The 16,580-nt window shown below is 41.0% G+C and overlaps 1 protein-coding gene across 6 annotated transcripts in view; it reads left to right on the top strand.

Moving 5' to 3' along the window:
• The window catches only part of astn1 (astrotactin 1), a 418,066-nt gene that overhangs the window by 249,111 nt on the left and 152,375 nt on the right, over positions 1-16,580 (top strand). The window lies entirely within an intron of this gene.

Here is a 16,580-nt window from a genome sequence, read left to right on the forward strand (position 1 = left end):
AACAGTTGTTACTGACTAAATTAAACTAGGCTATGTCTCTACTGTATATAGTTTTGCAGCTAAATATTTCATATAAAATAAACAAGGAGAAAAGTTTAGTACGCAGTCAAATATAGGTCTTTCATTTCAAATGCAACCTAATTATTCTTATGTGATGAAACTGTTCTGTGGAAACATATTGAAATGAACACATTTTGCCAAGACGTTCTCACTCCCAAGTCGTCAAATACCACAGTTTGGTCAATAGCAGTACGATTCAAATTATGACGCTGCGTACCCCACTAGCATCTGTTTTGCAATAGTGTCAATTTCCGCTTGTTTCATACATACACTGTCTTTTCAAAATAAACGTCTACTTGGTGAGGTTTAGGAAAAGATGTGGTTTGGGTTAAAATAAGTATGTTTGTTACGTAGTTAAGAAGGCTATGTTATGTACGTGATTTCAGATAAGTAGGCTACATTCCGTAACCAACGTGATATTACGTTACTAAAACGTTAGACTTAACATAATTCACACGAGACACCAACACCGCTCTCCTGGATGAAAGTCCCGTGTTTCGACCCATCCATCCGCTCCGACCTCCTCCATTTGTGAACTTTGGCTTCTTTTGTTAAATTATTATAATTATTTTTTTGGGAAATAAGGTATTGTAAAATAACATTAAATTGATACTATAATCAGCATTGTTCTATTTCAAGCTATTACATTAAACCACACAAGCACTCTCCAGACAGCATTTCTACTTAAGTGAACAATCAAAGAAGCAAACGTCTTTTGTTTTATTACTCAAAATGCCAGCATATGTCAGCCATCCGTCTTTTCTGTTCCCCGCGCTCGCCTCCTCAACAGAGATAAGTAATAGCCCATCTCTCCCCGCCGTTTCACCTCAATAGCTCCAAACTGTCCGCAGTCGTTTCCTTTGTTTGCCTCGGCCACTTTTCTTTCCCTTCCCTTACTTTGTCCAAGGACACCCCTGCTGCGTCGCACCGTTCGCTCCCAGTTACCACCGCGTCTGACAGATGGCATTAGATGACTGAGTTTTTCCCACCTTTGTGAAAAGCGCATTACTCTTCATTTTCAGCCGCCTCCGACACACCGATTGCAGACGCTGCTAAATGATTCAACACAATCAAAAAAAACAAAAACAATGCCACGCTTCCCCCTTTCCAGCTTCTTCTTTGTAAACTGTCACTTTAAGTTTTTTTTCCGCAATTCATGCTAGATCAAGGCCAGTAGTTTTGCTTGGATTGGTGTCAGCGAACCTGCACTTTCCAACAACTTCTCTGCAGTCCTCAAAATTATATATAACTTTATATAACTTTACTTATACAAGTATACACCGATCAGCCATAACATTAAGACCACTGACAGGTGAAGTGAATAACATAGATTATCTCGTTACAATGGCACCTGGCAGTGGGGGGGATATATTAAACAGCAAGGGAACATTTTGAACTTTGTGTTGGAAGCAGAAAAAAATGGGCCAGCGTAAGGATGTGAGCGACTTTGACAAGGGCCAAATAGTGCTGGCTAGACTACTGGGTCAGAGCATCTCCAGAACTGCAGCTCTTGTGGGATGTTCCCGGTCTGCAGTAGTCAGGACCTACCGAAAGTGGTCCAAGGAAGGAAAACCGGTGAACCGGCGACAGGGTCAGACCCGAGGCTCATTGATGCACGTGGGGAGCGAAGGCTGGCCCGTGTTGTCCGATCCAATAGAAGAGCTACTGGAGCTCAAACTGCTGAAAAAGTTAATGCTGGTTCTGATGGAAAGGTTTCAGAACACACGGTGCATCGCAGTTTGTTGCGTACAGGGCTGCATAGCCGCAGACCGGTCAGGGTGCCCGTTATGACCCGTGTCCACATCCAAAAGCGCCTACAATGGACACGTGAGCATCAGAACTGGACCACGGAGTAATGGAAAAAGGTGGCCTGGTCTGATGAATCACGTTTTCTTTTACATCACGTGGATGGCAACGAGTTCGAGGTGTTGACTCAGCCTCCATATTCTCTCCAGATCTCAATCCAATCGAGCATCTGTGGGATGTGCTGGACAAACAAGTCCGATCTCTGGAGGTCCCACCTCGCAACTTACAGGACTTAAAGGATCTCCTACTGACGGCTTGGTGCCAGATACCACAGCAGACCTTCAGAGGTCTAGTGGAGTCCATGCCTCCACGAGTCAGGGCTGTTTTGGCGGCAAAAGGGGGACCTACTCAATATTAGGCAGGTGTTCATAATGTTATGGCTAATCTGTGTTTTATTATTATATACTATTCACTCCAGCCATGATTTAATTCCAGTTAATTGGTAGTATAACCTAACTTTAGCCAGCGCATAGCAGGTCAGCTGAACATGCAAAAATGTGAAAATTGTGTGTAGGCAAGCATATACATTATCATATTCCAAAAAAAAAATATTCCAATAAATTAATAATGGATGAATATTTATTGGATTTAAGTGGACTCAACTAACTTAACTTAAATGCTCAGAACTTTGTCTGTATTCTTTCCAGGAACTTTTTGGGGTAATTGTTAGAAAACTATGTACGTGCAAAATAAAGCATTGCCCAATTAGACTTACTTTGAATGTAAGTCTAATAGTCTAATGAATTTACACCATTACTTATCACTTTGAAGATTACCATTGACCAGGCTATGGCTGTAACAGTATTTTCCTGAGCCTACATTCCTGTTGTTATCAGTCCCGATCTCGAGGCAACAATAAAAACATCAAATTAGACCCATGTGGGACTGAAAATCTGATTCTCTGAACCGGTGCCAAATCCATCCAGGATCTATTTTCCTGACAAACAGAGAGCACGGTGATTACGTTGGGCTGCGAAGATCCGAAATGATTCGATCTCCGTGGGTAACCGTTTCAGCCTGGCCCGGGACCATCCGTTTCTAGGAAAGGAAATAGATTCCATTGGCAAAAAAACTTGAAATCAGAGTCATCTTTCTTAATCTCTCCCCGGCTTCTTGGAAACGTCCTGGCCTTTTGGAGGGAGTAATGAGCTCACAGGAGAGTTTGATGATCCATGTCCTCGCCCTTTGCTCTAAATACAGGATGTGCCCGACTCCCTCCATATTCAGCAAGAAGCAGGGCCGATCATTTTCTGCATTTTAGCTGCCTGGAGCACGGATACTGCTACTTGCAGTTTTGTGTTTATGGTTAATAATTATGCATCAAATAGAAACAGATTTAAAGGAAAAAAAGATGTTTCTCGGTACTTCACAGGCTACTGTGGACTGCATCGATAGAGAAACGATGGGTCTACTGTTACAGAGATTTTTGCACATTTACCTTATTTGTGTCACTTCAGCAGCTCAAAGCTCTTCATCTGTATGAAATGTGTATATCTGGTTTATATGATGAGGGGAAATCTCATTCACAAAATCAAATATAGTGTGTGCTGCTTGGAAAAAAAAAGGGCGAAAAGCTTTTGTGAATTCTCATGAATATAAAATGACACTGTTACCTAAAGCAGCCGCTCCTTCAGGGTGGATTTTCACTTTAATACTAAATCAATACAAATCCCAGGAACTGTGATACTTTGTGGCAATCGTGCATCGATTGTGAATTATAACTCAGCAGACCGGAGCTCGGTAGGTGAAAGAAGCACATAGCACGCCACGGTCTGTAAAGTTAATTGAAGACTTACACCAGTTGTTTCCTAATGACCCAGGGACTTTAAAGCAACACATAGAGACACACACACACACATACAGTATGTAGGCAATGCCCCGACTATCATGGCTGTATCAGTCATGTTTGCAGAGACAGGGCCATAGCTCATTAACCGTGGTCAGTCTGTGTGTGTGTGTTTGGCCACGGTGCCTTGTCTGGGTGATTAATAGCACTTTCTTCCCTGCACTAGGTTGTGATATGAGTTTCCTATTGTCAGACAAATGACCTCAATTACCACACCAGAGATCAGACACGAACAGCGAGAAAGCCACTGCAGCTCTGTTCATGTTGTTACATCAAGGAAACGCATTGGATTGGAAAGTTATAGACCTCTAAAGGCTGTTAGCAGCAGCTTTAGTTACCATGTGGATATTCACTTGATAAAGAATGGTTGTATTCTTCACATTAGTTGGGGTTGGTTGTAGAGACTAATTCTTTTCATATAACTTTACCTCCATAGTTACTGTAAAAGTCACTGATGTGGTGGACTGCATAGACTGTGTATTAGAAGTGGACATAGTCACCCATTGGTTTGGGGACTACGGTTTTGAAGCCTCGAGTTCAGCATTTTTGCCGTCACCATCTTGGTTTTTGTCGTTGCTATCTTGGTTTTTGGCCGTCGCCATCTTGGTTTTTGTTTGGTTTTTAATCACGTAATATTATGAGTGTTTATTTTAAAAAATGTGCTTCAAGAACTGCCTCCAAAATATTTAAAAACTCTAAAAATGGAGGCAATACCTTACCGATCTCTCAAGATTATATGTTTTTGTACTTACAGTCTCATTCATGTCATCAGAAATGATGTGGGCTGCTCGAAAATGTTTCAAGAACTGCCTCCAAACTTCTCTGAAACACTCTTTAAACGGGGAAAGTACCAAAGGCGTCTCAAGATGCCTTCATAAAGCACACAAAGCGGATATGAATATGATTAGCCTAATTTAGCTCGCCTCATCTCTCGTTCACTTAGTGAACTGTCACGCAGAAAATTTAGTGAAGACCAGTTTTCCTTGAAAACAGCTTCAAAATAATTAGATGCTTTTGGAGTTGTGTCAAAACGCTCCAACAGCAATTAAAATTTGAATATGCTTCGAAAAAAACACCTAAAAGTGACATTATGGAGCTTGTTAAATAGTTAAATGTCAGATCAAATTGGAAGTGCCGTACAGAGACGGAAACTTCAAGCAAAGGTGCGTCAGCAGTAAACAGACAGAGAACAGTGGTACTCTACTTTAATCTCTTTCTGTTGTATCCTGTATCTTTCTTTCTCTATCTAGTTATCTACCTCTCTGTTCTTTTTTTCTTCTCTGACTCGGGCTCCCCAGCTATCCCCCTTACTTTCTCTCTCAATTAAATCACTGTGACCTCCTTCCTCAACCCCCAGCGCCCTCCCCCACCGAGTCAGGTGTCAGCTCTTTACCAACCTCCGGCGCGGCGTTGCGTGCTGGTGTGTGTGTAAGTGTGATCACGCTGCCAGCAGCCAGGTAAAAATAGGCACCTTATTTATTCTATTAGGGCCTGTCATTTTAACAAAGAAGCAGCAGAGAAAGTCTCGCTCTGGGGCAGGAGAGTGGAGCAGAGGAGGTCGGGGGGGCGGGGGGCGTTGAGGAAGAGCAGGGGAGACATGGAAGAAATTATTCGCAACTGGCCCTGACCTCCGCGACCTCACTACACCCGCACGTAACACGCACACTTCAGACTTACACCACCTGCCCTGCCTGGGAATCATGATACGATCACTGGTGTATCTCTCTCTCTCTCTCTCTCTCTCTCTCTCTCTCTCTCTCTCTCTCTCTCTCTCGCTCTCTCTCTCTCTCTCTCTCTCTCTATATATATATATATATATATATATATATAAATGTAATAGTGTATTTTTATTTTCTGATATATTCATGTTAAGATAATACGTTCATTTTTAATTGATTGCGAAGGAAATGTCTGTGCACACGATGCTCGGTATACATAGTGAAATAAATAAATACAGAACATAGATAGATAAATATTATATTAATTTATTGTGAAATTAAATACAAATACATACGGAAATAGAATAGATTAAAATTAGGGTTGCCAATCAATTGAAATATTCATTTGTGATTAATCGCAAATTAATTGCACATTTTTTATCTGTTCAAAATGTACCTTAAAGGGAGACTTGTCAAGTATTTAATCCTCTTATCAACATAGGAGTGGGCAAATATGCTGCTTTATACAAATGTATGTATATATTTATTATTGGAAATCAATTAACAACACAAAACAATAACACATTTTCTCCAGAAACCCTCACAGGTACTGCATTTAGCATAAGAAATATGCTCAAATAATAGCATAACATTTGATTAATCTTCAAGCCCTTGAAATAATTAATACCCAGTAGGACAGTACTAGTGTCAGTTAAGCTCTCGATGAATTTTAAGAAGTCACAAATCAGTGATGTGTCTCTTCCGCCCCACTATGATAACATCACTGTGTGGAACATAATACGGAGCTCGTCCCCTGGTTATGAAACCGATATATGACCAGATACCAGATGTGTTGTTCAGCAGTCTTCTAGCGTGTTACTCTGTTAGTTGTACTGCTCTTCCACTTCACTCAGAAAATGTGAAATGATTCCTGGCCAAATGTCATGTTGTGAGCCGTTATCCTAAGGCTACAATAAATATTCTACGCGTTCACCACTCGTTCTCGGTCTCCAAAGGCTGGTCGGAGTCTTGCACTCTTCTGCCAGTGTTTCTAATATTTTAGTCTGAACTCATAGAGTGAATCCCCAACAGATGGACTCTTCATAGATTGTTTGCGTAGTTGTTTTTCCCTCAACAGTATGGGTAAAATATTAATGTTTTTTGAACATTAAAGCATGTTCCAGTGGAAAATACAAATATGAACGAGGAAAATGAGCATGATATGTCCGTTTAAATATCCAGTAATACGACACTATAGCATCCTCTGCAACATGGATGAGTAATAGACAACATTCTCTCTATACTGCACACAGATTCAGCAGGGAGGACTGTGAAGAAATGAGTCATTGTTTAGGTTTCTGGGGTTAAAAAAAGTGCAGTATTTTTACACTCTAATAATAAATCATTTTCTATTACCTTTTTTATCACCGTGTGACAGTGACAGGCTGCCACAATACCAAACCGTAGTGGATATACACGAGAGGGACTTTCAATTCCAGTATCACTGTAATTATCTCTTAATACGGTAACAAAAGAGGTCAGAACACGTGCCTCATAACACAAACATGATATTTCTATAATGAGTTCAATAACCATGGATTACAATAACAAGATATCTCATCTGCAGAAGCAATACTTCCACATATTTTTTTTAATAGAATCCTTATCAGATTATTACTGATGAAATTCTAAGTGACAAGACATGAATGTTAAACTCTCTGTAGCAGAATGTTATTGAAACCTATTAGACTTGGATACAGACGGCGTGCTGGCTTTGTTTATGAGTCTTAACACTGGCGACTTTACAGAACGCTCGACTTATTACCAGCCATGACAGCGTGTGGTTGGTAGTGTTTTCACCTTGTGAGACTGTGTGTGTGTCATCATGCGGTCTTGGAGACACCTACTGTGGTTGGAACTACCACAGAGGAGGTTTAGAGGAGGTTTCAGGTGTTCATAAGTCTGTCTGCCCGTGGACAGATTTGTCACTATGATAACGCCGCAACTGTGTATGATGCATTTTTGTTTTGTTTGGCGATGCTCACTTGCAGACTGTGCCTTCATAACCTGCTGTAATATTGAATCACTCAATGTCAGTGTAGCTCTTTGTCCTCCCAAACTGACAAATGTGACGCAGACATTATACTACGTTACAGTCATTTAGCAGACAGACTAGAGGTTTGGAGCATCTGCACTATTTAGAAGTGTCTCGCTGTGTGTTCAAGTGAGAAGCACAGCATGTGATACGGAGGACGGGGAGGTTGGCTCATTTATTGCATAATGGGGGGGGGACTGATTATTAGGTTTAGCGAACTATGAAAAATATGATATAAATCACTGATATAAAAACAGGTTGAATAGCAGTGATTTTAGATAACTGTGTTGGGAAAAACAGTTTTTTGGTGGCGGCTGCCACAAAGGTCTGCAGTAAATTGGTTGGATAAATGGCTTGTTATAAAAGGGCAGAGATGCGGTGAGTTTTTTAGCTGGGGGCAAGCATTTTCTAAATCACAAACATTCAAATTGCTGCTTCAGGATTTTGAAGATCTTTTTTTTTAAATGCATTTTTTTTTTTTTTCAACTGATGAGGTTTTCTCCCAACCTCTGTCAGCTTACTGTAACAAGAAGAAGGTCTGGCTACATGAGATTAGAAATAAAAAGGCAGAAGAAGTGGGCATTTAAGCAGTGGGCAATCCTATAGCAGCCGGACAGGACAGCCACCATGACTACATAGACAAAGAAAAAAAGACCCACCTACGTAGAGTTAATATTCAGGGGTGCAACAGCAGCAGGCAAAGAGTTTCATCAATAAATAATAAGTAAAGTAAGGAAATTCCACATTTATAGAATGTGAATTATTTGACTTTATTATTGTTGTTTACTCTCTTATAGGATGGTGATTTAGTCAATACAATACTTCATCAACAACAAATTGAATACAGGGGGAAATTAGGGCAATTAAAATATTTATTCGCATTTTTTATCTGTTCAAAATGTACCGTAAAGGGAGATTTGTCAAGTATTTAATAATCTTATCAACATGGGAGTGGGCAAATGTGCTTGCTTAATGCAAATGTATTGATATATTTATTAATTACAACACAAAACAATGACAAATATTGTCCATAAGTCCTCACAGGTACTGCATTTAGCATAACAAATATGCTCAAATCATAACATGGCAAATTGCAGCCCAACAGGCAACAACAGCTGTCAGTGTGTCAGTGTGCTGACTTGACTATGACTTGACCCAAACTGCATGTGATTATCATAAAGTGGGCATAAATGAGTGCCGTTAAAACAAATTTGCATTACTATTGGGTTAACTTTGACAGCCCTTGGCAAATACTACCAACGTGTGGCTCTATGACACCGATGTGTTCTGGTCTTTGGACATATGAGAGCCTGCGCTTGATATCTTTTTTTTTTTTTCCTGACCCCTTTTTTGTCTCTTGACAAACTCACTGTAGAGACAGATGAGGTCAAGGAGTGACATTAAAGCATGAGGCCAGTCCAGCCGTCAGATGAAAAAAAAAGAGGAGAGAGTGAGGAGGTCGGAGAAGAAGGTGAAAGAGGTGAGGGAAAAGAATGAAGTCATTAGACAAAAGATGGACAGACAGGCTGGATGAAGAAAGCACAGACTTCCCAAAAAAATAAAAATCGAGGAGGAGTAGGAGTTTGATGATAAGAAGGGGATAAAAAAGAAAGAAGAGATGACAGCAGAGGAGGTGAGAGGAGCAGATTAAAAAAGAGGAAAGAATGGGGATGTGACAGGGAGGAGGAGGAACAGTAGAGATGTTAGAGGAGGTGAGCTGTGGAGCAGCTGTGCTACGGAGGAGGCAGCAGAGAAGATGTTAGTGGGTGGAGGTGTTGGAGGAGATGTCATCTGCCTCTCCGAGGCGGAGGCAGGGTGATAAATATCTTCTGCTTGTTCACTTCGCCAGACAATTACAGACAGACACGAAGCAGATGTCCGTTAAGTCCAAAAATGTCTTTTCTGCAAGCGCGTGCCCGAGTGTATTTTCAAAAACGTCTCCACTCCCACGTGTGAATCTGTTTGTGCTTTTTGTTTGTGCGTGCACGTATTGAGTGTGTGCCCGTGCTTGTGTGAGCATTGTAATTGTGAAAAAAAAGTGTGTGATTCTGCAGCAGACGGATAGAGAAGAGTCTCATCCAACTCGTCAAGTCTGACGAAGTGGAACTGCTCCAGCAGCGAAAAGTTGAAATTGGAGATGAGAAACAGATTGTCCGGCTGCTCTGCCACAAAAAACGGTTGATATTGAGCCTCGTCAGCACATTCACAGACAACTGGCCTCACCAGAACCGACACAGCCAAGAGCGTATTGGTTTACATGCAGCGAGGATTACAGAAATCACATTACCACAGGATTATCTGAAAGGAAAGGCAGACAAAGGAACATGCTACTGGTGCTGAGCAGTCATTGCAGATACATTTAAGAGGTGATGTTGCTTCTTTACATAATGTAGACTAACAGTAGGTGTCTCTCTTGATCTTATTTGGAAAGCTGGTGTCTGATCAGTATAGCATGCTTTCCAATGTTAAACAATGAGCTGATTATATTGACACAATACGATCGGATGGATGTCAGTGCAGGAAGTGTGACGGTCTCATACAACACAAAAGGCAAAGGGGGGACGTCGGGAGAGAGGATGGGCGTATAAAGTTCAAGACTTAAAGGAATAGTAAGGGTTTTTGAAGTGGGGTTGTATGAGGTACTTCTTCATAGTCAGTGTATTACCTACAGTAGATGACGGTTGGCACGCCCCCAGTTTGGAGAAACAGACAGGAGTACCAGCATGGAAGCTAAGCAATGTACTGCTGTGGACGGGGGCAGCAGCAAAACTTACTTTAGCCACCTTTAAGAAAGGCCCAACTAAAAAGAAAATCAGTTATATCCATCTATGCTCTGTTCAAAGCCACCAGACTCCATTGAAAAAAACAGTAATTTTACCACACAGAACTTGCCTCGGTTTGTCTGTGTTATTGTGTGACTTCGGCGTTTTAAAGGGTTAGTTTGGATTCACCAAAGTCACACAATAACACAAACTAACTAACCGATCGAGGCGGCGGTAGATCAGCAACTCCTAGCGACAACCCCCGATGCTGAGAAATGAAACCAACACGGCTGGCTGGCTCCAAAAGCGAGTCAATCCAGGATGTGGTCGCTTTGAGTGACAGGTGGGTGCCAAGGTGGCGACGGCCAGAGCTGCCCACTTTTAGCTTCACAACGGCTTTTCAGAAACCTGTGGCTGACGTCACAGAGACCACGTCCATATCTTATACAGCCTACTTCTGTGTTCTGCGATGTAAAATTACTGTTTTTGTCAAAGGAGTCTGGTGGCTTTGAAGAGAGTATAGTTAGGTTAAGCGTACACTTAAACTGACATTACTTACGTTTTTTAGGTGGCTAAAGTACATTTTGCTGCTGCCCCCATCCACAGCAGTACATTGCTTTGCTTCCGTGCTGTAGGTAGGTAATGCACTGACTATAGAAAAGTACCTCATATAACCCCACTTCAAAAAAATCCAAACTATCCCCTTAAAACACCAGAGACGGGGGTTTGTGTCCTGCGTTCCATGTGCTGTTATGTTTAGGCAGTGGTGGAATGTAAGCAAGTGTATTAAGTCTAGTACTGTACTGTACTTCAGCACAATTTTGAGGTACTTGTACTTTACTTGACAGTGTCATGCTGCGTTATACCTCCACTCCATTGCATTTCAGAGGATAATACTCCACCACGCGTATCTGTAGTTGGGGTTTCTTGTCACGTTGCAGCTGTCTATGAGCTGTTAACAGTTCCTCCAAAGACACATTTCCCCTCTAAACTTCTCACATGGTTTCATTTCAGTTGACTGTTTAAATGATCCAATATTTCACAGAATCAAAGGTTGGATAAAAGTATTTGAAAGCATTGACCTTTTCAGTATTTAACCAAGCCCAGGATCTTTCTTTAATCTATGTTTAAGTGCTTTGAGTTGCCTAGATACAGTACAACCATTAAAATGTGACTCAAGCTGTGGATGTTGACAGATACGTTCACTGTGAACATTTTGTGTTGGCAGTGAACTGTTTCCTACAGACTCATTACATTTACAAATGAAAAACCATATGGGTAAACTCGTCTTGTAATTATAACTTCCAGATCTCATACTTGGTATCTCATAATTACAAGATCTTAATCATAATTGTGAGATCTGTATCTTGTAACTATTGGCTATCTAATCACATAGGAAGTGCTGTTAAGGGCTGATGTGGTAGTCTGGTCTGAGTGGGTAAACCACTGCTAACAATCCCACAATGCAATGTGTCACTGTCACTTAGACACACTACTGTGTATGTCTAAGCGTTATTGACATACAAATCATGCCATCTCGCCTAATATCATCATCTTTATCTTTCAAAGACTGAAATGAAGGAGGAAGTGATGGTGATCATTGATTACCATGTTTAGCTTTTCTCAAAATATGAGATACAAATCTTATAATAGTAATTAAAGTGGACCTCATATTTGTGAGAAAATATCTCATAATTATAAGGGTGAGTCACCCTGCGTAAAAAAACAACAGCACCATAGCTTCCACGGGTTTCCATGCGTGACACAAAACTTCATCTACACTTGTAATACATACACAGTGATTTTCATTTTCAGTTTTATTTATTTTTTCCAATTTACGACGATGCTAACCTGGTAATCACGATGTGGATTTCTGAAGTGTACGTAGATATTCCTCAAAATCAACTCATAAACATGGAGAAGCAGAGTATTAGGAGCATGATTATCCATAATCTGCAGGGCATATACAGTGCAAAACATGATGATGAAAAATAATCAATTGTGTCTGTTGGATGTTACCTATGTATCGCAATATTTTTTTTACGATTTTGGAATTTTATTTTCCAATGCCACAGGTAGAAGGAAGTTACCATTTTTGTTGTAATCAGAGTAACGTGACATTATATCCATTTTGTATACATCAACCAAAACAAACCGCAGTGAGCCGAAACGACTAAGTAGAAAACAGCGGAGGGTCTGCGTGGATGCAACCTGCAACCCTCACATTTTAAATCCAAAGTGGTAAACACTACACATACAGTAAAGTATGGACACACTTTAGGTTTCACACATTGACAGGAAAAGCAGAGCTAGACATCACGGCTAAAGCTGCATGTTAACTCTGTCGTGGACAGGAAACGTTATCGTATCGCGGTAACGTGCGGTCAAGCCGGCCGTCACTCTCATCTCCATGGTCAAATGGGCCGACGCTACAACTGTAGAGCACCCATATACTGACATTTATGGTAAATGCATTTAAACGGCCCTGATGGAGCTGACCATGGATATATAAAGAGGAGGGAGTTGACAGGGAGAGGGAGCTGACAGGGAGAGTTAGCGACGGACTTGGTGAAGTTAGCGGAAGGATTCAAGTATAAAACATTTCATGCTCCTTATAATTTTAAAAGAAAAAAACTCTAATTTGTGAGGGAAATATCTTTATTCTTTGATTCTACATCTCTGACTACATACATGCTGAAAATCAAACATTTTTACTTTGTCAATTTATATATTTTCCACAGTAAAAGTCCCTAGAAGTGTGTTATCCAACTTTTGCCCATGGTCTAGTGTTAGATAAGTTAACAAAAATACTATATCGCAATACTAAAGAATCGCAATACATATCAAATCAGCACACAAGTATCGTGATAGTATCAAATCAGGAGACAGGTATATCGTCCCAGCCCCACAGATAATGTGACATTTTTTGTCTGTTTTGATGTTTTTTAGACAAATACAGCAAACTATGTACAGTAAACTAGTGTTTTCCTGTAGCCCTGTAGCCCCGAGGTAGTAAATTCGACTTTTTAAGAGAGTAGACCAACCATCAAATTAATGTCTCGAGTCAAGACTCGCAGCAGAAACTTTCATCAGATCCTCATGAAATGTTTCAATCAGATTGTGAAACCCACATAGTGCAGATGTGGTGTTCACAGGCACCTACAGCTCCGTGGACAAGCATGGTTAGTTATCCCATATGCTTGTGTGCGACTCAAAGAGGAAGGGCAGGCTGCTTTAAATCTGCTATCTAGCAGACAGCTGTGAGTCAGTTTACCTTGCTCAGCAAAACCAGCCATTTTAGACAGGTTTATTTCATCAGAAGTGGAAGCCTTAAAAGATATCATAGGGAATGAATAGTCTGTCTGAGTCAGCTTAGTGTTTGATAACTTGGGGCATTTTAAGTTTTGAGGGGAAGGATAGGCTGGCTGGAGGCTTTCTTCATGCTCCTCTATGAATGCAGTATTTCAGGGCCAAACATGTTGTTGTTCACAGCTCCATATAAACTGTAATATATCTCATATATCGGAAGCTGTAATGTGTTACGATGTCTTATACATTTAGTAGGTGACATAGTGGATGCAATATCATACAGTATTTTGCACACTGCATACTTATAGATGAATACAGTGCATACAATTCACGGCTATGTTTTCAGTAGAGCAGAGCAGATATTAATTCTTAAAGAATAGGGCACTCAAACGTGCCTGTGTCATGATATTTTTGGACATATATCTTATTTGTGTCAGTCAGTTTACACTACTTTTTTATTTTATTTTATTTGACCTTTATTTAACCAGGTAAAATCAATTGAGAACCAATTCTCATTTACAATGATGACCTGGCCAAGAGGCAGCAGCAAGAGTATAAAGACACAGTCCACACAAGCGACACAAACAGCACAGATACAGTACAGTATGACAAACATACAGCACGCCATGACAAGACATGAGAAAATGGCTAAAAACAGCTTAGGTAAATAAATAGGTCAGAAATTAATAAACACTATGTACAAAAAACGGTGGATTACTGGATGTTCTTTGTAAAATTGTAATGGAAGAGAGAGAGAGAAGTGAGGGCTGGTCAGCAAGTACAACAGTCAACTATGACTTGTTGCAGCTTTTGTTTGAACATGTTGAGAGATGTGAGAGCTGTTAGGCTGAGCTTGTTTTGTAGTGAGTTCCAGTCATTTGCAGCGGCAAAATGAAAGGAATTATGACCAAAGACAGTACGGACTTTTGGAATGATGAGCCTAATGAAGTCACTGGATCTTAAACGGCGATTGCTGTCGTAAATGTGCAGAAGATTTGAGAGGTAGCGAGGGATCAACTTAATACTTACTTAATAGGGGTGTAACAATGCGTGTAATTGTATGGAACCGTTCGGTAAATGTATGTATACATTTATTATTGAACCCGACATCCCTTCACCTTCACCTGCTATCTGAGATACACTTCTCGGTGAAGTACAGGCAGTGAGCCAGTTGTGATTCATTATGTATCGTAGCCCTCCTCGTGTTGTTCAGCATTTTCTAATCATGTCCCACATGATCCGTTTCAGTCTAGCCACTCCAACATCCACTCTTCTCCGCAGAAATTTAATTCCACTCTCTGCCAGTCAAGGTCGTCCCACAGATGAAATTTAAACATTTGATTCTCCTTGGCGGAGACGCGTGGAGGGAGGAGATGGAGGAGGTGGAGAGGCAGCCGGCCTGGCATCACTATCACTCTCCCTCCTTTCACCGCTCTCTCTCTCTTTCTCTCTCTCTCTCTCGCGCTTATTATTCTTGCTCTTGTCAGAAAAGGAGCATTTTCCTCCGTTTGCTTTCTTTTCCTTTCCAAGGAGTGAGCTTTTTGTTGTTTCTTTTTTCTTCCTTTTTCATTTTCTAATCTTTCTTCCCTCCCTCTTTAAGTCCTGCCTGCAGGGAATTCTCTGTTAAATGTTCGAACTCTTGCATTCTTCACACTCCTGCATTGTTCTGTCATCTTTTTTTTGTGTCTGTTCCTATTCTTTTCTCTCTCTTTCTGTTGCTCATGACATATTAGACGGGAAATATGCAGGGGAAGCTTTTTGTCTGTAGACCTGAGCTGAGTTGGTACTTTTTTGGTGGTCTGGAACTTTCTATGACACATTTGATGCAATGTAGGTAGTTTAAAAAGCATGTTTTAGTGATTGTTCTTTTGACCGGACCACCTGTGGAGTATGAATGATGTGATACGAGGTGATATATTATATCTTAGTCTAATCTGTCATAATTTAATACTGCATTTGCCTTTGAGAACTAATATATGCCAATGCATTAGAGCTTGATGTACAGGGTCGGGTCGGTATACATTGGGAATTTAAGTAAGAACACATCAGCCAAATTAAATGCCCAATTGGTTTCTTCAGTTACTCTGGTTTATAAAACCTCTACTCAGGTTTCAGTCGCTAAGATGCTCACCAAACTCAATGTACCAACAAAAATGCCGTGTAAGTAGTCTCAAGAGTGTTAGGGAGAGGTCAAGTGACGCTTCCCAAGTCCCGCCCCTTTTTGCGTTATGCTCCAATAACAGTTGAGCAAGCTTGGAACCCGGCAGAACCTCAGTCAACATCCCCCTTTCCCTTTTTGGTTGTACTTAGATATGCTACGTCTTTACAAAGGTAACATTACTATGTAAGTTACATTACATTGGTGTTGTAACAGTCTCATTACATTGTATATAGTCACAGTTACTACTAGGCACTTTAATTTTTTGTTGATTTTTGGCGGTTCCTGTGGACAAAAGCGGTAGTGTTTCCGAGCACCAGACTCCCTTTAGAAAAGCTCTCATTTTACTGCAGCAGGGTCTGCCAGTCTGCTCCGAGTAGTCCTGGTTCTTGTTCTCCCTTCCTTCCCTTCCCCTCCAGCGGTCCTTGCAATACGGCCTGGGCCTCCAGCAGCGTGGTGTCGGTGTTGCCTCCCAGCGGTGACAGGCGGAGCAGCGAGGCGAGGCGCCGAAATAACATTTGGTGTTATTTATTTTGATATACACGATCACTAGCATCCCAACAGGAAATTTACCGGCGTAAAGTTAATCATCGTGAATATATCCTTCTTTCACATGCTGTAGTCCTTGCTGTCGGTAGGCTTGCCACAGCAGTCGGTGTTACCGGTGTTACACGGTAGTCGGGCACACACAGATTACATTACGTACACTGTGGCACGTGGCTAAAAGGAACCGGCGTCTCCATGTTGTGTCGGGCTTGCAATGCACTGACTGGCGGAAACCCGTCTTGTCTCGTCACCCCAAAAAAACTTGAACTTTCCAGTAAATAAACACAATGTGCAGCGTTTGCCTCTGTCCCCCTCTTCTCGTTCATGTTGCCTCGACTCA

This window comes from Sebastes fasciatus, chromosome 11 (genome assembly GCF_043250625.1).
Source record: "Sebastes fasciatus isolate fSebFas1 chromosome 11, fSebFas1.pri, whole genome shotgun sequence".
In the NCBI taxonomy this organism is placed as follows: domain Eukaryota; kingdom Metazoa; phylum Chordata; class Actinopteri; order Perciformes; family Sebastidae; genus Sebastes; species Sebastes fasciatus.